At 42.5% G+C, this 21033-nt stretch overlaps 1 long non-coding RNA gene across 1 annotated transcript; it reads right to left on the bottom strand.

Moving 5' to 3' along the window:
• Positions 1-1696: 1696 nt before the first annotated feature.
• On the bottom strand, positions 1697-19574 carry LOC125911838 (uncharacterized). The gene is made up of 2 exons (XR_007454479.1): positions 19466-19574; positions 1697-2031 (listed from the first exon to the last, which is right to left on the bottom strand). It is a non-coding gene; the product is annotated as an uncharacterized LOC125911838 (long non-coding RNA).
• Positions 19575-21033: the final 1459 nt, after the last annotated feature.

Raw genomic sequence — 21033 nt, 5'->3', positions numbered from 1 at the left:
GGTTGAATGTGACATAGCAAATCGCTATGAAAATATTATTCCAGATAAACTACCCAGTAGACAGTGTACTGATAGACAATCCAGATCGCTACGTTAAAAAATCCAGCAAAAACCAAGTTCTCTGACCATGACAAGCAGTAGTCAGGAAACAGGCTCACGTGATGGTTACAAATACGGCCTCTGGAGTTAGGCCATCCATGTCTGATTCCTGGCTTTGCCAGTTGCTAGATGTGTGACTTTGAACAAATTACTTAAACTGTCCTTGTCTCAGCATATTTTTCCTGCTTTTTAATTTTTTTTAAATTTTAAACGTTTATTTATTTTGAGAGAGAGAGAGCGCGCGCGCACGAGCACACGAGCAGGGGAGGGGTAGAGAAAGAGGGAGAGAGAATGCCAAGCAGGCTCCACGCCATCATCAACACAGAGCCAGACATGGGGCTCGAACCCACGAACTGCGAGATCATGACCTGAGCTGAAATCAAGAGGCAGACACTTAACCTACTGAGCCAACCAGGCGTCCCCAGCATATTTTTCTTTCTGTAACACTGTCCACGCATCTACTTTCTTCCCTCTACCCTCTACCTGGAGAGAGGACTACTGATCCAAAGAATTGCTTAGAAAAACTGTACATTCATTGTAATTCTCACTGCTATAATCAACACATCCAATAATGCATAGTGGCTCAAATATTACACATGCTTGGGTTTTTGTCCCTGTAAAGCCCCAATGGGTGTTCCTAGCTGGTGGTTATTTAGAGATTTAGGCTCCTCCAACTTGTGGCTTCACCATCTCAGTCTTGACTTCCAAGGTCACTGGGCTTGTGTGCACCAAGTAAAAGGGGGAAGAGCATGCAGAATGCATCTGAGAACTTTTTCCAAGCCAGGTGTGGAAATGGCTTGCACCACTTGTACTCATATTCCACGGGCTGGATCTGAGCCACATGGCTGTACTGAAGTACACATAAAATCAGAAGATGTGCTCCAGCTGTGTGCCCAGGAAGAAGAGAACATGGGTCTGGTGAAGAGCTAGTCCACCTCTGATAAACATCGGTAGCAAAATTAAGTTTAGAACAAAAACGTCAGGCTTGCAATTTGTGTTGTTTTAACAGTCATTAACATAGATCTGCGCTTCTTTTGTTCTGACCCCAGCCCTCCAGGATGTACCCGATCGGTTCACCTGATCTGAGTCTTGAATTGCTAAAATGGAATTTTCCTATGGACATTTTAGTCAAGCAAATGATACTGTATAAACTCTGCAAACATTTGATCTAATACCAGTGATGGCATAGGTGGTAAAGATTGGCACAATAACATAGTATTGCCATTACCAGAGGCCACTGTGAAAATTCCACCGCACAAACAGCCCACTGAGAGAAGTTAAATTTTGTATACTCCAGTGAGCATAAAATACATGGTTGCATTTGACTCTAATATGTGTTAATTATGAAAATCAGCTCCAAGCAAAGCAAGCCATAATAATTAAAACCCATCTTTTCATCTCAAAAAAGCCTCCCTCCCTAAAGTATTTATGTATTCTAATGAAACGAAAATAGTTATGGCAAAGCCTAAATAATAAGCTCTATTAAAGTAGTATATACACACACTCCATAATATGTAATTATGTTGCACTTAAATAGCAACCAACACTGAACAAATCCATTCAGTGAACAGCAACAAAATAGATAACAGATTGTGAATGTTGCTACTTCCTTTATTGTTTCTTTCTAGTTGCTGGTATATGTAAGTTGTGAAAGAAAATACCACTTTGGCACGATCCTCACCCTCCTTTAGGCACTTAAAATTTTCATCCGCTGAGATACTGGCTCTAGGACATCAGATAGGATTGACTTCACATGTAATTCCAACCAGTGGTAGTGGCTGCTTGGAACATTGCATAAAATTGTGTGACTCTGTCCAAACTCACTGGGGAGAGTGCTGTGATCAATTAGTGATGTCTGCCCAGGCATAGCAATAGGGAATAGTGATATTCTTGTCCAATGTTTCCAAGCATGGTTACATATTTATAAATAGACTGGAGATAAAAGAAAAAAAGAATAAGAAAAGGTCAATTTAGGTCCTTATATTGGATCTACAGTTTATCCTTTCAATTTTAAGAACCAGTAGGGTAAAGCGGACAAATCCCAGAGCCCAAAGCAAGAAGTAGTGCATAGAGTTACTTAAGCTGCTTTTTTTTTTTTTTTTTTTGGTTTGGTGTTTGTCTGTTAGTTTTGTTTCCCCAGGCCATCACAATGTAGCTGAGTCATAATGTAGCAATTTCTAATAACTTTGAGCCCCATATCTCAAATCTCTGGGTTCTATAAGTAAATACACAAAGAAACCCTATGTGGCCTATGACTGTTAAATATCAAGGAAAAAAATTAAGATATTTCCCTTTTTCAAGACAGAGCAGCGTAAAGGAATTTGCATATAAAAACCCCAAATACACTTAGGATCTAGAAAAAATGTTAAAAACTGCAAGTTTCTCTCCTACTTACATGGAAGATCATAGTGGAACTTCCTTTGGAATCAAAGCATTTCTGGGGCAGAACCAGACGTGATTTTAGTTCTGCAGGGATTCAGAGCAGACCACCCTCCCTTATCACTCAGAAGAAAGAAGGCATGCATTTGCTTACTTGTTTGTTTTTTTATTGTGCTTGCTGTATTCGTTGTGGGGCAACTTGAGTTTAATCCTAAACGACTCACTTCTTCTTGCACGTCTAACCTCCCACTTTCCCCCCCCGCCCCCCGCCCCAATGAATCATCTTTGCCTTGAAGTAAGCTCTTTGCTACATGCAGTGTAACAAATTGCATTTATTTGGACGATCCCATGTTTCTAAAGGTCCGCACATCCCCTGGCTCCAAGATCTCCCTTTCCACAATGGAAGGTTTCCTTGACACGCAGACTCTAACACGCAGACTCTAACACTGATCTCCCGCTGACCTTAAACCTTAAGCCGTAGAAAGTTAATTTTCATTAATTTTCTTAGCATTTTTATTTTACCATGTAAACATATCCCCAGAGGCTTTATTTCTGAAAGGAGAAATTACTCCCTCCTTCCCTCCCACTTGAATATACCTTTTAAATTATATTTAAATGAACTGGAATAGATTTAGAACACAGATACGGAATGGTTTCTACACAATTGACTGAAAAAGGGAGATTTTATTGTCACATATTCTTTTTTTTTTTTAATTTTTTTTAACGTTCATTTATTTTTGAGACAGAGAGAGACAGAGCATGAACAGGGGAGGATCAGAGAGAGAGGGAGACACAGAATCTGAAACAGGCTCCAGGCTCTGAGCGGTCAACACAGAGCCTGACGCGGGGCTCGAACTCACGGACCGTGAGATCATGACCTGAGCCGAAGTCGGACACTTAACCGACTGAGCCACCCAGGCGCCCCTATTGTCACATATTCTTAAGTCCTGCTATTCTCTATGTTTACAACCTCATAGTGATCTACAAAACTCAAGTTCTAATTTTTCTCCATTTCACACCGCAGCTGAGTCATTCTCTTCCTATTGTAGAGGGAAGGACTTGTACTAGGTCTTTCATTTTCAACCTAAGAACGGGTATAAATGAGTCTGAAACTTTGTCTTTTCCACATAGGTAAATATAAATGTTGATGCTATGAGGGAAAGTTATCGATGATAATTATAAACTCGTTGGTAGATTTAAATGTTCTGTAAAGTTTTAACTTTATCCATCACCAAAATATCAGCCTTTTCCCCACAGCAGGACTACGATTGGCTTGTTTGCTGCTGCCGCTGTCAGTCACTCAGAGACAAAACGATAACTAAAAATTCTTAGACCCCTACTGAAAATTTGAGAGCCAGTGCCAAGACAACATGGAGGAGATAGGACTTGTCACAGATCAGCGTAGAAGGGGTATTCCACAGCACCTTGGTCAATCAAGCACTGGGCAGAAAGTTCTCCTTGAGTGTCCTGTTTTGATTCTATAGAGTGTGTATTAATATATTAATATATAATGTATTTTAGGATATTAACATTATACATTATATATTTGAATATTACATATTAGTATGTCAGTAATTATCTGTACTAGAATATTATATTCACATATTTAATATTTGATACTTTAAGTATATATGTTTTTTACTTCTCTTCCCTATTGAATACAGCTCCGATTGTGTTCCCAAATGAAATCTGCTTTGGAATAATTGATTTTATTTAATGGCCTGTTATTTGCCAGTTTGTTTTTTATTGATAATTTGATTGGCTACAGGAGTAGGGACCTCTGTGGGGCAGGAGGTATAACCACCCGCAGAAGTGCTGGAGAGAGACCAATTGGAAGAGCCAAGGGTGAGCTCGAGATCAACCAGCAAATGGTCAACAGCAAAACAGATGGGAGCCCTTTATCATCTCCGGGCACTTTCCAAACATAGAAATCAATAATAATTAAAGCAGATTATGAAAAGGCAATACTGGATAGTTAAATCTTTGGGCTTGATTGAAACTGAGCTCCATGCTTGCACGTGGAAATTTCCTCCACGGAGAGGGTTCAAGGCTTGTCAGAGAGAATAAAATAAAGCTGTAGATTGGGTTAAGGCTCGGAAGCACAGCTAATACTTCCTCGTCATCATAAATTATATACACACATATACGTGCATATATGTATACGTACGTGTCTATGTGTGTGTATATTTCTGGTATATGAGGATTGTGCAGTTGCACAATTACAACGTGTATACACATTCCAGAAATCAGCATCACAAGGGGAACTTTGTACTGTTTTCTGGGCTGTTGGTAAGCCCTTTCCTGTCCACCCCTAATGTGATAGTTTTTGTTGGGCTCGTGGCTAACTCTGGAGCTAGAACTCAAAGCGAATTCCCAACCTCACAGAAAGTCTCAAGGAGGCTAAAAACCAAAAACACTAAACAACTAGACAAAAAATGAGTTACTTATCTGGGCCAATGCCTGCAACAGGGTTTAAGCAGCATAATAAAAACGCATTACCGTCCTAGTATCTTGGCACAGTGTAAGGAATTTTCCCCCAAAGATCATGCAAATCCCGATTTCCTGACGCTATGTAACTTCCATATCTGCAGGAAAGCCAGTCTTTCAGTGAAGGCAGTCAAGGGGGAAGGAAATAAAAAGTGAATCAGTCTCTGGGCTATCGGGGTTTGGAGAGCAAAGGGGCAGACATTGCTCATCGAGAGGGGCTGAGCGGCTGGAGAAGACTGCAGCGGTCAAAAAGGTGAAAGGTCCATCACATTCCACGTAGCCATTTTGCCAGGCAGCAGTAGGGACTCCGAAGGCCACGCAAGTGAAGGGCAGAATGACTGCCGCTTCCAGGAGAGGCAGAGTGTCTACACATAGCTGTGGCCACGGGCAAAGCAATGGGGAGAGATTTGGAAGATTTGAGGGGAGGGGAGATTCTGGAAGAAGGGAAAGCCTCACTAAACAGCGAGATAGCAAGCAGGGTTCACCCACGGCACCGATGGATTTCGGTTCACGTGGCCCCACTCAGCCTACCGACACTCCTCTTCTCCAGCACTGCTTGCCAGCCTGTGGCCTCCAGCCCATTCTCTCCTCTGCTCCCGATTTTCTGTCTTCTCAGTTTATCCCATACACTGCTGAGCACATGACCTTTCTGCAAAGTCTGCCCAAGCAGAGTTTGTCTTCCGTGTCTCCTCTGTGCTTCCCTGGCTCCTAGAGCCTTTATCTCTCTGCACTGCCATGGTCTCTGTATGCATCTGCTCTACCCACCTCTAAGTGGCTTTCAGAAAGACAGGGGTGGCCTCAAACACAAGTCTGTAAGCCCAGGGCTTCATGCACTCACTGCTGAGTCCATCCTCCCATGGTCATTTCCATTTCAGGAAATGGCTGATCCGACCTTCCAGTTATTCGGGTCAAGAACCCAGTAGTCATTCTCGATTCCTTCCTTTCCCTCTTGAACTCTTCTGTGCCCTGGCCCAGAGTTCAAGATCTGGACCTGCATTATCTAAACCAATGGTTCTCAACTCTGTATGTCAGAAACAAGTGAGAAATCAAAAGCATTTAAAAAAATGACCGGCGCTCTAGCCCCACACCAGACCAGTTAAATATGGGGCAGGGTTTAATGTCCAAGCATGGGCATTAAAAGACAAGAGAAAAACCAAGTGGAAGCTTCTTAAAGCTGATGCCAATGTGCAGTCAGGATTGAGGAACCTGGACTCAGCTGCTGTATTAAGGATGCGAAAATCCCCAGCCCTCAACCTACACCTTGACCCAAGATGAAAAATCTGGGATAAGAACTCGGGTTTTCTCTTTTCTTACAGTCTCTCTATTTAACCACTCTGCACACTCATCTCAGTCTGACCCAAGTGAGGCTTCTAATATCTACCCCTAGTGACCCCCTGCTTTCCAAATGGTTTGCCTTCCTCATTCATTTAGCCTCGGCCATTGCTCCTGAACCCCGAGGACCCTTTTAGTGTACTTCTCGGTGTGCATGAAAATAATGTAATGTCAGCACCTATGATTTGTAGCTAATGGTGCACAAAATGATTAAGCTATTTCAGTAGAACCCACTACGGTCTTATAAATACTAGGAAGCTTCAAGTTGGTTACTTTAGATTTGATATCCTTTTAGAGGCTGCTTCCGGGCTTCCCCCGCAAAAGCTCTTGGGATAACCTGTTGGCTGTGGACTTTGGGGAGGCTGAAAAGCTATCTTGCACCCTTGCTCTTGGGATGCCATCCTCTGAGGTTAGTGAGAGAGGCCCTCCTCGGAGCCGCTGCAGCCTTGGCTTTCAGAAGCGGCATGGTCTGCATGACCCCAATTCCTTTCCTAGATGGAGTTGTTTTAGTTTTCACAATTGCTGCTGGCATTGAAAGAAGGTGAAGCGAGAATGTGGAACTGATCTACAAATAACCGTAGCTTTGTTCCCAGGTTCCCAAGGACACATGAATATCAAAATAAAGCCAATGCCGGGGGGGGGGGGGGGCGGTTCAACCCAAGTTCATCCTTCTAAAGGGACATGGGTGGCTTATCGGTCCACTTGGCCTCCACCTAGTTCCTCTGCTCTCACCAGGTGGCCTCACGCTTGCACTTCCCAGGCTACCGAATGCTTATTCCTTCCAGCCCAGGCCCAGCTCTGCTCCTTCCCTTTTCTCCCTGGGAGGTTCATTTGCTCTGAAGCCTGTAATCTGTAAATAACCTGTGCTGGGTGAACTATGGAAGCTGAACATAAAGGACGTGTTTAAAATGTTCCAAGATGTGTGAGCTTAGTCTGTGCCACTATGGTTCACTTTGGGTCCCAGCAGCAAAAAACCCTGGTGAAGTATGGCAGGATGACTGACAGGAAATGAACATATTAGCAGAACCTCACGATTTATCTTCCTCAGGGTAACACAGGCAGTATCTTATTTAGATGCTCCCTTAAGACCTGCTATAGCGTCCTATGCCTAAGCCTCCCACAGCGGGCATTCAGGATTGGGGACCACCAGTTTACCAGTTTAAATCAGGTGTTTAGGTGAAAGTGAGCTATTTGGAGCTAAGGAGGGGCCAGAGTTAACCACTGTGTGCTATTTTCTCCTGATGTCAGTGTGAACCCCAGTTGCCCCTGAACCAACACATGTGCACAAGCCTGCTTCATCCTGGCCCACTTCACTCATGCCTGCCGCACCCCCCCCGCCCCCGCCCCCCAGCCCCCCCTCCACACTAGACATCTGCTCCTTGAGCACATAAGAGCACGGACTAGGGCTTTCTTGTGGAGATCTCAACCCAATATGTAATGTCTGATCAATGATTACCAGGAATGTAAGGGAGCAGGACGACATAAATAGAAGAATTATCAACCCATTGAAACGGACCCAGAATTGACCTAGATGTTAGAATTCGCATAATAAAACATTAAAACAGTCATAACTGCCTTTCAGACATTTGAAAAGTAAGTAGAGGCAGGGTAGATACACAAAGGATGCAAACTGAACTTCTAGAGAGGAAATGTCTGAAATGGAAAATATGTTGGAAGCAATTAACAGCAGATTAGAGATTGTTGAAGAAAAGAGGAGCGAACTTGAAGGCATAGCTATAAAAACTAGCCCGAGTGAAACTTGCAGAACAAAGAGAATCCAGAAAAATTAAAAGAGCAACGGTGAGCTGTGGGACGACTTCAAGCTACTAAAAGTGGAGTGCCCAAGGGAGAGAAGAAAGGAGGAGAGAAAGAAAAAGAAAAATATTTGAAGAAAACGTGGCTAGAAAATTTCCAGATTTGATGAAAAAAGACTCACACAGCTAGGAAGCTCAAAGAACAACAAGCACAAGAAACATGAAGAAAACCACACCAAGTCACACCACAATAAAATTGCTCGAAATTAGTGATAAAGAGAAAATCTTCAAAGCAGCCAGAAAGTCTTTTTTTTTTTTTTTTTAATTTTTTAACGTTTTATTTATTTTTGAGACAGGGAGAGACAGAGCATGAACAGGGGAGGGTCAGAAAGAGGGAGACACAGAATCCGAAACAGGCTCCAGGCTCTGCGCTGTCAGCACAGAGCCTGACGCGGGGCTCGAACTCACAGACCGCGAGATCATGACCTGAGCCGAAGTCGGCCGCTTAACCGACTGAGCCACCCAGGCGCCCCAGCCAGAAAGTCTTAAAAACACTTTATGGATAGAGGAATAAATACAAGACTTAGAGTAGCTTTCTTGTCAGAAATAATGCAAACAGGAAGACAGCAGTGCAGTGTTTTTAAATTTCTGAAACACACACACACTCACACACATGTGCACGCACGCGCACACACACACACACACACACACGTCAGCAAAAACTAAACCCAGTGAAAAATCTTTTAAAAAATGAAAGTAAAATGAGGAACTTTTAGACATACCAAAGCTGAACTATTTCATCACCAGCAGACCAATTAAGAAATGTTAAAGAGACTCCTTTAGGCAGAGAGAAAACGATGCCAGGTGGAAGTATCGACCTAGATGAAGCAATGGAGAGTGCCAGAAAGGATGTCTACACGGATAAATAGGTAAGATGCTTTCCTTATTAGTTAAATCTCTTTCAAAGACAATTGACCGTTTAAGAAAGAGATAATACAATACACTGTGCAGTTTATAACAAATGCATAAATAAAACACATGGCAAAAACGGCATAAAGATTGGGAGGGTGAATCTTGAAAACTTTACTGTAGTGTATGATTCTACTCTCGTGAGTTGTCCAGAATAGGCAAATCTACAGAGACAGAAAGGAGATTAGTGGTTGCCTAGGGTCGGCAGGGATGCAGGGATCGGATAATGGCTAAGGGGTATAGGCTTCTCTTAGGGATAATAAAAATGGTCTTAATTTGAGTATGGTGATGGGTATACAACTCTATGAATACACTAAAAGCCATTGAGCTGTGCACTTCAAATGAGTGACGTGTATAGTATGTGAATTATATCTCGATGAAGCTGTTTCAAAAATATTTAAGAAATAATAGCAATTCTATGTAAGAAATGAAAACCCCATGAGGTCATTATCTCTCACAAGCATAGATGAAAAAATTCTGAACAAAATGTTAGCAAATCAATTCAATAATATACAAAAGGATAATACATCATGATCGGGTTTATCCCAGGAATGCAGGGTTGGTTTAACATTAGAAAACCAATCACCATATAAGAAACAAAAACAAAACAAAAACAAAACTCACATGACCATCTTAATAGACATAAAAAAAATCATCTGACAAAATCCAACTTTCATTTCACACAAGAACTTTAAGCAAACTAGTAAGGGAAGGGAACTTCCATAACCTGATAAAAAGGCATGTACAAAAAACCTACAGCAAACATATATTTACTGGTAAAGACTTAATCCTCTCCCCTTAAGGTCAAAAACAAGACTGGAATATCTTTGTTTGCCCCTTGTATTCAATATTGTAGTCAAAGTTTTAGTGCAGTCAGTCAAGGCAAAGAGATAAAAGGCATCCCAACTGAAAAAATAAGAAATAAAATTACCCTCATTTACAAGCCATGTAATTGTTTACAAAGAAAATCTGGTAGAATCTACAAAAAGCTGTTAGAACTAATAACTGAACTTGGCAATATTGCAAGATATAAGATCAACATATAAAAATTAGTAGTATTTTATATACTAACAACAAAGATTCAGAACTCTAAATATAAAGCAATAACAATAATTTAATTCATTGATGTTAAAAATCAGTAAAATTTTTGGGTGCCTGTGCCTCAGTTGGTTGAGCAACCAACTCTTGGTTTCAGCTCAGGTCATGATCTCACGGTTTGTGAGTTCAAGCCCCACATCGGGCTCTGTGCTGACAGTGAGGAGCCTGCCTGAGAGTCTCTCTCCCTCTCTCTGCCCCTCCTCTGTGCATGCTCTCTCTCTCAAAATAAGTAAATAAACTTTTTCAGAAAACATTTTAAAAATCAGTAACATTTTAAATGGATACAATTTATAACTGGTATATTTAGGGATAAATATGAAAAGATGCAAGATCTGTACACTGAAAACTACAAAATATTACTGAGAGAAAACAAAGAAGACCTAAATAACCGAAGGAAGTTACCTTGCTCGTGGGTTGGAAGGCTCAATATTGTTATAATGTTACTTCTTTCCAAATCGGTCCATATATTCAACAGAACCCCAATAAAAATATCAGCTTGCTTTCTTATAGATAGTGGCAAAAAGAGTCTAACATTTGTATGGGGCTAGAAATGACCTAGAATAGGCAAAGTACATTTGAAAAAGGAACAGAGTTGGAGGGCTAGTGGTGTCAGTTATCAAGACCTACAGTTATAGGGTTACAGGAATCAGACAGGGTGGTATTGACGTAAAGTAGACAAATGGATCAATGGAACAGGACAGAGAGTCCGAAATAGACCTAGTGGTATATAGAGAACAGATTTTTGACAACTGGGCAGAATACTTGAACAAACACCTCACTGAAGAAGATATATGGATGGCAAATAAGCACATGAAAAGATGCTCAATATCATCACTAGTCATTAGGGGAATGAAAATTAAAACCCCAGAGAGATATTGCTATACATCTATTAAAATGGCTAAAATGAAAACCACTGACCATATCAGGTGTTGGTCAGGATGTGGAGGGACTGGAACGTTCGTACACTGTTGGCAGGAGTGTAAACAGATAGGACAGCTTTGGAAAACACTTTGGCGTGTACTCCAGTCATTGTATTCCTAGGCGTTTATCCAGTAGAAAGAACGGATATGTCCATACCAAGTCATGTGTGAATGTTTGTAGCAGTTTCATCTGTACTTGCCAAAACCTGAAAACAGGCCAAATGACCATCAGCAGGTGACTTGGATAAATAAACCATGGTATATACCTACCATGGAATGTTCCTTGATAATAAAAGGGAGCGAGTTACTGATAAACGCAAAAACATGGATGAATCTCAACATCATACTTTGTGAAAGAAGCCAGATACACAAAAAAAGAATACACAATGAATGCACCTATTCATATGAAACTCTAGAAAATGGAAACCAATCTATGGCGACAGAAAACATTGCAGTGGTTTCCTGGGAAGGAGGAGCAGGGAGGTTGGGAGGAAAGGCTTACACAAGGGCATTAGGAAATTTGGGGGCCATAGATATGGCCTCGATGATTAAGATGGCTTCACAGGTGCGTACATAAGTCAAACTCAAATTGTATACTTTAAATGGTGCAGTTTTCTGTGTCTCAGTTATAGCTGCTTTAAAAAAGTGATAACAAAGTTGGTAGAATAAGGAAAGACTGAAAAGAAATGCATCTCTTATCCTGATTTTCATGATAGGCGTCGGGGTTTTCCTGGATCCCAGCTGTGCAACATCACAGGGGACCCTGGTCCCCATGCCCTCCTGTAGCTCCTACCTGTGCTGCTCCATTCCTGCTCCCTCTGCACTTACATGTCTGACATTTAAAGAATTTTATAAGGAACTGTGAATGAACAGCCCATTAAGTGACTCATAAAAGTGATTTGTATAAGAATAGCTTCTCCTGTAACCGGAAGGTGGGGAGTGGCGAACTGATAAGTTTCTCGCTCCTGGTCTCAGCTGGGAAGGTCTTGGCCCTTTTGGGGGTAGCCTAAGGAAAGCCAGGAAGTATCATGTCAATTTAACCCAAACTAGGTCATGTTTACACCCTTTTATGGTAAATTCACGATCAGGTGGTCAACTGTTACAGACTTGCAAAGAAAGTTCTAGTTGCCCCGAGTGCCCCGCCTACCATGTGTGAATGTCAGACATTCTCCTAGTGGCAGTCTTTTTAAAAAATACATCGTAAGCACTGACACTGCATCCGATCCAAATGGGAATGCTGTGTTCTCATTTCGGAGCGTTTTCCATACCATACCATTCCATTGCCTTGTAGCCAAGTCTGTTGGCCTTCAGAGAAGGCCAACCCACTGTGCTCCACAAATAGCCAGCCACCTTTGCTGAGGAGCCTCTAACGCGAAAGACACGAAAGCAACGTTAACTTACAAAATAAAGAACTACTTAACAGCGTGGAACGGTGCATAAAAAAGGATGGACTGGTTTGAAAGTAGAGTTAATTACGGAACACCAATGGCGACCAATATATGCCAGGCTTTCTTGAACGTACGTTTTATTTTTAGCTAAGAACAAACCCCAAGTGTCCTCATGATATGCATACTATTTCTCCTAAGCATCTAATCTGCATTTTCTTTTTTCCTCTTTTTTTTTTTTTTTAAACTAACACGAGAATGTCACAACTGTTCCTATTCTGCACCAGGCTCTGCTTTCGCAGCAGAAACAGGTTTTATGCCGGAGCAAGTATTGATGTCTGTGAGAGCGTGCTGCCTGCTGCAGTGTTTACCTTCGCTGGGGCTGCCTGGCTATTGTCGAGCCAGTTGAAATGATTCATGGGTCTGACAGATGTCTGGTACAGCTGGATGTGTCCTTGATTATCCCAAAAGTCTGGACAGCACTGTCATTCACCATTGCCCAAATTATCTTTGTATTGACTGTGGAACCCTCTGTGACAGTACTGTAATGGCTAATTACCCAAGATACCTTTGGTACTCACTTCCTAATGGTTTCGTGGAAGAAGAAAAAGACCGTAGGAAAATGAGAAAAAACACACCGAGAAAATAACATCCTGTTCTTTGCAAAGCACGCGGACTCTGGCGGGACACAGAATATATATTTATTTGCTATCATGCAGTTTATGCTAATGAAATCCAGGGCCACAATAGTGAAAGCATAGATTTCTCAGGAAACACATAAGGAGGAAATACAATGTAAAGAACCTTGACAGTGATAAATTATGGACAATAGAAGGAGCTATTAGCTGTGAGAGAATTGTATGTATAACATACTTGAAAAAGGAATGACGAGTGGCCATTTGCCTACCTCATATGTTGCAGGGGGAAAAAAGAACATGTTCTGTTTAGCAAATAACCTCCCCAGAAATAGAGAAGAGGGAGGGAGAAAGGAGGGGATCCTTAGCAAAGCTGCCCGAAGGAACAAGAATTGAAAGCTGAGGTTTCATTTTTTTCCCCATAATGCCATAAATTAGCACATTTTGACAAACATAGCTCCCACAAAGCAGATATATATTAGGGGGAAAAAGATAAGGGAATAGAGGGTGCAAAATCCCATTTTGACTTTTAGTGGAGATGATGAGATCCCAGGAGGGCAGACAAAGCAGACTGGGAACAGCTTTTCACACAAAGAATACAGTAATTTGCCACGTCCTGTCCAGGCTGTGTTTGAATGTCACTCCTGTCTTAATTACCAGACTAACAAAGCTATTCTGTTATTCTGGAATCTCTGCCACGGTCCCTGCAATGCGAGACAGCGGTCGGGAAGCATTGCTCATGGATCATTACTAAGAGAGCAGGCGAGGCAGGAGCCTTCCGAGGCAGTGGGAATAGTGGGGCCACCAGGGGGTAGGGAACAGTACTCTTCACGGAGGACTGAACTCTTGCTCTTGGGTTTTGGAGTGCGTAGGTGGGCACAGCTGGATGCGTCAGCTTGTGCCGAAGTCTGGGACCAAGTCTGGGACCGTAGTGCTTCTACTCCACGTGCCCTTTGGGTGAGATGAAGTGTCCCACTTCTCCCCTCCCTGTCAACCTCATGCCAGGTACCCATAACACCTAAGACGTAATCCACCTGACCGCGAAGCCTTGGTTACTGAAATTCTAACTCAACCAAACTGTCCTTTTAACTGAAGATAAAGAAGAAAGCCCTTCTCGTTTCAACCCGTTGCTGAAGGCAGTACGTAAACGTCATGGCACCCTTCTGGGTATTCCTTGGGCTAGTCTTCCGTGTTTCAGAGACACCTCAATCATTCTCACCAAGGACCACGGGGGTGGTTTAGGTGAGGAAGGTGCAGAAGTTTGCGCTGTATGTGCCCTGAGCTCTGGGCTGATGAACATCCTGGGTGGTGATTGTTTAGACACAGCCTAACAATTCTGTACCCTGTTGGCACCCATCACATCTTCCTCCTTGAAAAGAACTTAGAGTGAGACAATTTAGCGCATTGTAGGCTGGTTAGTTGAAGTGTTTTGTGCTTAAAAAGAAGCTTGCTGCATTTTGAAAACATCCAGATGATGTATTTATGTTTCTTTTTTCATTAGGATTGGGGAATGATACAATGATGACACGTTATAGAAAAAGAGAGGGAAGTGAAACATAAATCTTTGGTTCTACGCTCATCCCCAGGGAATAGTTCTCTGTCTTTTATATTCACTAAAGTTATTATTTTTAAAAAAAATTTTAACGTTTATTCATTTTTTTGATAGAGACACAGCGTGAATGAGGGGGGGGGGGGCAGAGAGAGAGGGAGACACAGAATCCGAAGCAGGTTCCAGGCTCTGAGCTGTCAGCACAGGGTCCCAAGCGGGGCTTGAACTCACAAACCGCGAGATCACGACCTGAGCCGAAGTCGGACGCTTAACCAACTGAGCCCCGCAGGTGCCCCTATATTCACTAAAATTATTAAACACAGACAATTTCCTGATCACATTTGATCTATAATCATTAGGACTTTACTTGGAGAAGCTGGACATTGACCCAAAAGTATTCTACAAAGTATCAGAATGATTATTTTGTCAATCTTTAGTAAGTAAAGCTTACTAAAAAAGTAAATCGTTCTTATTTCTTCTCTGTACTTTTTAAAAGAGTCTAAGAAAGGGAAGATTTCAAGGCTACAAAACCTGGCTTGTCTTTCATATAAAGGTGCCATCCGTCCTAGGACAAGGCATGACAAATGTAGCTAGAATGGCAAATTCTAGTATAGTGTGGAGCTTGTGTGGAAGTTACTTCTCAAAAGGAAATAATGGTTTCAGGCTTCTAAAACCCCTGCTTATATGAATAGGATTTAGGGAAGAAATGAAAGGAAGGTCTGAAAATAAAGCAGGTAGCCAAAGCTTGGAGAGAGGCCTATCTCATTATAAGCAGATAATAGAACTTCTCTGTTACGTTGGGCTTTGAATTATTTCATAACTATATTAAAAACATGTCATGTAGTCACCTAACTGTTTCTGTTTCCGTCTCTCCTTACAGATGTGATACACAACTTAAAGTTAAAAGGATAATCTCTTAAAATGCCTTCGGTTGTAATGACTTCTCTGAAAGATGGAAAACTCAAAAGCGAAACCAGAAAAAGGCAGAAAAAACATACTGATGCATTGTTATGAAATAAAAGTACTGTCTTATGAATAAAACTGTAAAAATGTATATTTATAATGGTCAGCCTAGAACTAATTATTGTGGATGGAAGGCACACATGTTGTATTCACTAACTCACTCAGTGACAGTGAGAGGCCAAAATGCTAGAGGGGGAGAAAAACCGTCATAAAAGAAAGAAAATAAAAGAGAGAGAGAGAAGAAAAAGGCAGCTCTGTGTGCTGACTTAAGAATTTGCCATTGAAGATCTGAAAGCATTTCCTGGTGCGATTATTAATCAGTTATGTTACAAATAAAAACCCGTGTCACGGAAACATCTAGGAGGAGATGCAAACTCAGATACTTACAGGGGCCAGGTGCCAGGCAGGAACGTAATGGGCTGGCTGGTGGAGGTGTGACAAACGAGTGTGCCCAAACTAATGAGAGTATTTCCACCAAGTATCGCCATGTGGGAACGTAAGCCTAATTTTGCCGGATCTCTTACCTTTTCAGGAAAACCTGAATATCCAAATGTTTCGAGGTTATGAGCCCCTGTGGCCCCACAAGCTCCTAGTCTGCACGAGCTAGCCAAGTTCAGGGGAGGGAGCTGGGTTGGGAGACGCTTATTGTATCCAGTGGATTATTATTATTATTCAATAGATAGTGAGAACCACAGAGAACAGACGCTGTTTGATATTAAGTCCTACATGGTTGATTGCAACAGGGTGCTTACAGGCAGATACTTTAATTCAGTTAGTAGCACTTGTCGCATCTTATGCCATCTAATTCACATGGTCACAGAGATGAAGGTCTTTCTACACTGCCCACTTTATAGGTTCCTCCTGTCACAGTGGTCTTTGCCTAGGCTCTCCTTCCCGATCTTCGTCATCTAGAAGACCCAACTCATTCTTTTTAAAAAAATGTTTAACAATGTTTATTTATATTTGAGGGGGGGAGGAGGGAGAGAGAGACAGTGGGCGAGCAGGGGAGGGGCAGAGAGAGAGAGAGAGAGACAGAAAGACAGAATCTGAAGCAGGATCCAGGCTCTGAGCTTTCATCACAGGTGTGGGGCTTGAACTCACGAGCCGTGAGATCATGACCTGAGCCAAAGCCGGATGCTTACCCGACCGAGCCACCCAGGCGCCCCAGCCCCAGCTCATTCTTCAGGGCTCTGAGGAAACTTTCGTCATGTCTTTAGCTGGGCTGGGGCCTTGTGTCATTACCCCTGGACCTCTCCTCTGCTGCCCTATGACATATATGAATATGTAATTTTTATTGTTGGTATTCCCTCCTAGACTCGAGGCATCGTGAGGACAGGGAACGACGTCTTTACTCTCAGCACCTGCTTCAACGTCCGGTTGTATTTATGGTTTGCAGAAAGAGAGACATTTCAATGAGTCATGTAAAAATTTACATAGGTGCCCAAAGATTATTCTTGTCATTCAGAATCTTCTCTGCAGAGCCTAAATGAAAACTATATTTTATCTACTGTCAGGTGGACTTGTTACATATTTCTGAGAGTTCTTCTGAATCTCCTCTGTTCAGCTGGAGACTCCTTAATCTTTCTGGAGTTCCTGTTTCTCTTTTTCTGATATGTATACATCATGGAGGTTTCCTTAAAATGTCCTTTTAGAACACATGCTCTGCTTTGTCCAGATGACAGGAAGGAAGAAAAATACTAATTGCGGTAAATTGTAAAAATAGCCACAAATTATTTCCCTCTCTGTATCCATGCTCTTAGATGGTCCCCTCACACAAGACTTGGCTATGTGGCTTGTTTTGGCCAATGTGACAACTCAAATACGATGCAAGCAGAGACTTAGGCACTTGGAAATATTCTCGCTCGCTGTTCTTGGAAACCCTGTGACCGCCATCATGTAAATAGGCTGGGCTACTGAGGATATGTAGGCCAATTATCTTCATTACTGCAGCCAGTAGCCTGTAGACAGATAGGTCAGTGAGGCCATTAGACTAACCAGTCTCCAGGCGACCTGCTGTCCGACTGCAGTTTGTATGAGTAAACCCAGGCAAGCCCCGCCTCTGTTGCTGGACCACAGAATTGTGAGTTAATAAATAACTGTTGTTTTAAGCTACAAAGTTTTGGGGTGGTTTGTTATGTAGCAACAACTAACCGATACACCATTTTTCAGCGTTGTGGCGCTGTTTCCACAAGACTAGACTGGAAAATCTGGATCTCAATTCTCCCTCCCCCTCCCCACTCCACCTATGCACGATTACTGTTAGCTTCAAAACTGCAGAAGCCATTCAACGTGGGAGAGCAGCTGATAGAGATAGGGAATGCGAGCGAAAGGGACAGAGTTCAATGCTGTTCTCCCAATAGCCCCTCTCCAGGGCTCATTAACACCAGAATGTGAGCAGCCAGCCGATCTGACAGTGTGGAAAGAAGAGGAAGAAGAGAGTGGGTGGTAGTGAGAGTCAAGCCACCTGCCGCTAAAATCTTACACAGAGAAAATAAAAGGACCTAGTGTTCTGGCATTGGATCACAATGTCCTTATTATATTTAAAAAATCCAGTTAAAATTTCTAGCCCCTGAAGGCTAAAGAATAAAGCCAAGCAAATATGGGGACTATGCAGTGTATCGTTTTAATGTAGAGAAAACATACCCATTAGATGTGGAAGCCTGCCTTTGTTTGAGGCCCTTAAGCCTTTCTTAGCATTTTTAGGAAAACTCGTTGAAAGTAAACATTTGTTACTTTCTAAAATGCTGCTCTGGAATTTTTGTTTTTGTGCTGAATCTTGACATAGTAATTTAGCAAAGCAAGAACCACACAAAATGTAGCATGTTGTTGCAGAGTTAGGGTAGAAGAGGGTGAGTGTTTACTGAGTGCTCGCTATTTGCCAGGACTTTAGCTCATGTAATCTTTGCAACCACCCTATGGAGATTCTGTTTTATCTTTTATTAAAGAGATGAGGTTCCAAGAGGTTAAGTAACTTGGCCAAGGGCGCACAGTAGTTGGTAAGGTTATAAATTATAGACACAGACGTCAGTTGGAATCCACTGGCCATGTTACCTCAGCAATAATATGGTACTTAATCATTAGCAATAATAATAATGATGATTTTTATCAAGCCCTTAATTATAGAACGTTTTTCATTAAAAAATAATAGCTGAAAATTATTGAGAGTTTATATGTCAGCAATGTTCTAAGCACATTACGCATAATAAATAGTTTAATCCTCACAAAAACCCTACGAGGTAGGTGTATATATTGTCTCCGTTTTCGAGATAATGAAACCGAGGCACAAAGAGCTCAATTTGCCGGAAGTTGCATAATAAGCAAGGGATGACGTGGATACGGAATTTAGATCTGTCAAAGCCCAACACTTTCTATTAAACCATGCATCTTCACTTTTATATTTTCCCCCAAATAACTGTGATAGATTTTCAGCTCATTGCTATAACATCTGCTGGGACGCTGGGTCTCCAAAAGAAAGGGTGAGCGGTCACTACTTAGAAAGTCTCAAAGAAAGCCAGCCCCCTGGAATATACCCTCAATGAGATTACCCGCCCCCCCCCTCCCCCAAATCTTGTTCCAAGAATCGAATCCCTCTCCTGGAGCATAGTGTCTGACAAGTGGTAGGAGCTCAATTCATATGTGCTGCATGGATTCAGTTCTCCTCTACAAGTAGTCGTAGAGGGGACAGAGGACGTAATGCTAGACAGCCCTTTGGGCTTTTGGTAGACAGATACTATATTCGTGTCCTGGGACTTCTGTAACAAAGTACCGCGGTCTGGGTGGTTTAAAACATCAGAAATGTATCCTCCCCTGGTTCTGGAGGCTTAGAAATCTTGAAATCAAGGGTCTGGCAGGGCCATGCGCTCTCCGAAAGCTTTAGGGAAGGAACCTTCCATACTTTCTCCTTTGCCTCTTCCACAAACCAAAGAATGCCATACAATGTGGCTTATGGCGCCATAATTCCAACCTCTGCCCCTGGCTGTATTCCCTGTGTGTGTGTGTCCGTGTCTGAATTTCCCTCTTTTTAGAAGCACACCAGTCATATTGGGTTCAGGGCCAACCTTGAATCCAGTATGACCTCACATACTGTGAGGTCACAAGTATAACTTGCTCACATCTGCAAAGACCCTGTTTCCAAATAAAGTCACATTCACAGGTTCCAGGTGAGTGAATTTGGAGGAGAGGGAATAATTCAACCCAGTATGGTTTATAAATGTAAAATATGTTGATGCTTGCAGGGCTAAACATAAGAAGAGGCAGGACCAAGCATACCTGGTCAAGGCTGGGAATGGCCTCACCCACCCCCAACAAACAACAGCCCCAAACTCCTTTCGGCATAGGTTTGATTTTTTTTTAATGTTTATTCATTTATTATGAGAGAGAGAGAGAGAGAGAGAGAGAGAGAATCTCAAGAAGGCTCCACACCCAGCCCAGAGATCGACATGGGGCTCAATCCCACGACCCTGGGATTGTGACCTGAGCTGAAACGAAGAGTCAGGCACTTACCCGACTGAGCCTCCCAGGAGCCCGTAGGCTTGATTTTTAATTTCAAACACCCATGAAAGCAACACATGGCAGACTCTATCGGCTAACTGATATCTAACCGCAAATAAATCTCTCTGAGAGCCAATCTGGGTGACAGAGAAAGAAAAAAAAAAAAAAAAAGCCCAGAAACTAAGGTAAGGAAGTAGGGAAATGCCACTGGACAAGCAGAAGAGGGGCAGAGCTCCCAGATACAGAAAGTCTGAGTGGATCCATGCAAAGAGGAAAGAGACAATAGCCTCCGAACAAAAGGCAGCTGAAAGAAGAGAGCTTTCTGTTGGTCACTGGCAGAGGCATCTGATTAGAGGCACCAAGGCTAATCACTTTCCAGGAGGGGGGGTAGAGGGAAGACTCTGAAATGTTACAGAAAAAGCAAGGAAGCCACTTGGAATGAGTACCTTAGAATTCAGGACCTAAGGCAGGATGATAGGAGTCTTCACAAAATGTGTGCGTTTCCCGAGAAAAGATACCACGTGTTATGTGTTTTCCTATTTCTTTCCACTCATGCCTGGCACCCATCGGAGGGTCTGCGTCCCTAGCAGACCTGTACTTACTTGGGAAGGCAAAAAGGGAATGTGAAATAATCCTTCTCTGAAGCTCTGCCAGTCAGCATGAAGAATGTCTACATAGTGAGTGTACCTGGGCCAGTGCCATGGCCCCGGGGGCCAGGTGGGAGGAAAGAGGGCTCGCCTGGCCCCCAGGGGAGGCTGCGAGGGGCAACTTGGGTTTTGGTTGCCCCAAAATGGCTTGGTTGACCCAAACTTGGCTGGTGGTTCTCGGCCAGTCTCTCCAGGGGGTCACAAAAAGAACATGGGGAGGAGTTGGACTAGCTGTGTGGCCTTGGGTAAGTTACTCGCCCTGAGTTTTCACTAAAACAACTAAGTGAAATATTCATGTAGCACCCACCATTCTGGGCGCACAGGA

The sequence above is a fragment of the Panthera uncia genome (assembly GCF_023721935.1).
Source record: "Panthera uncia isolate 11264 chromosome C1 unlocalized genomic scaffold, Puncia_PCG_1.0 HiC_scaffold_3, whole genome shotgun sequence".
NCBI lineage: Eukaryota > Metazoa > Chordata > Mammalia > Carnivora > Felidae > Panthera > Panthera uncia.
The sequence above is the reverse complement of the archived record's forward strand: the minus strand, read 5'-3'. Positions and strand labels throughout refer to the sequence as shown.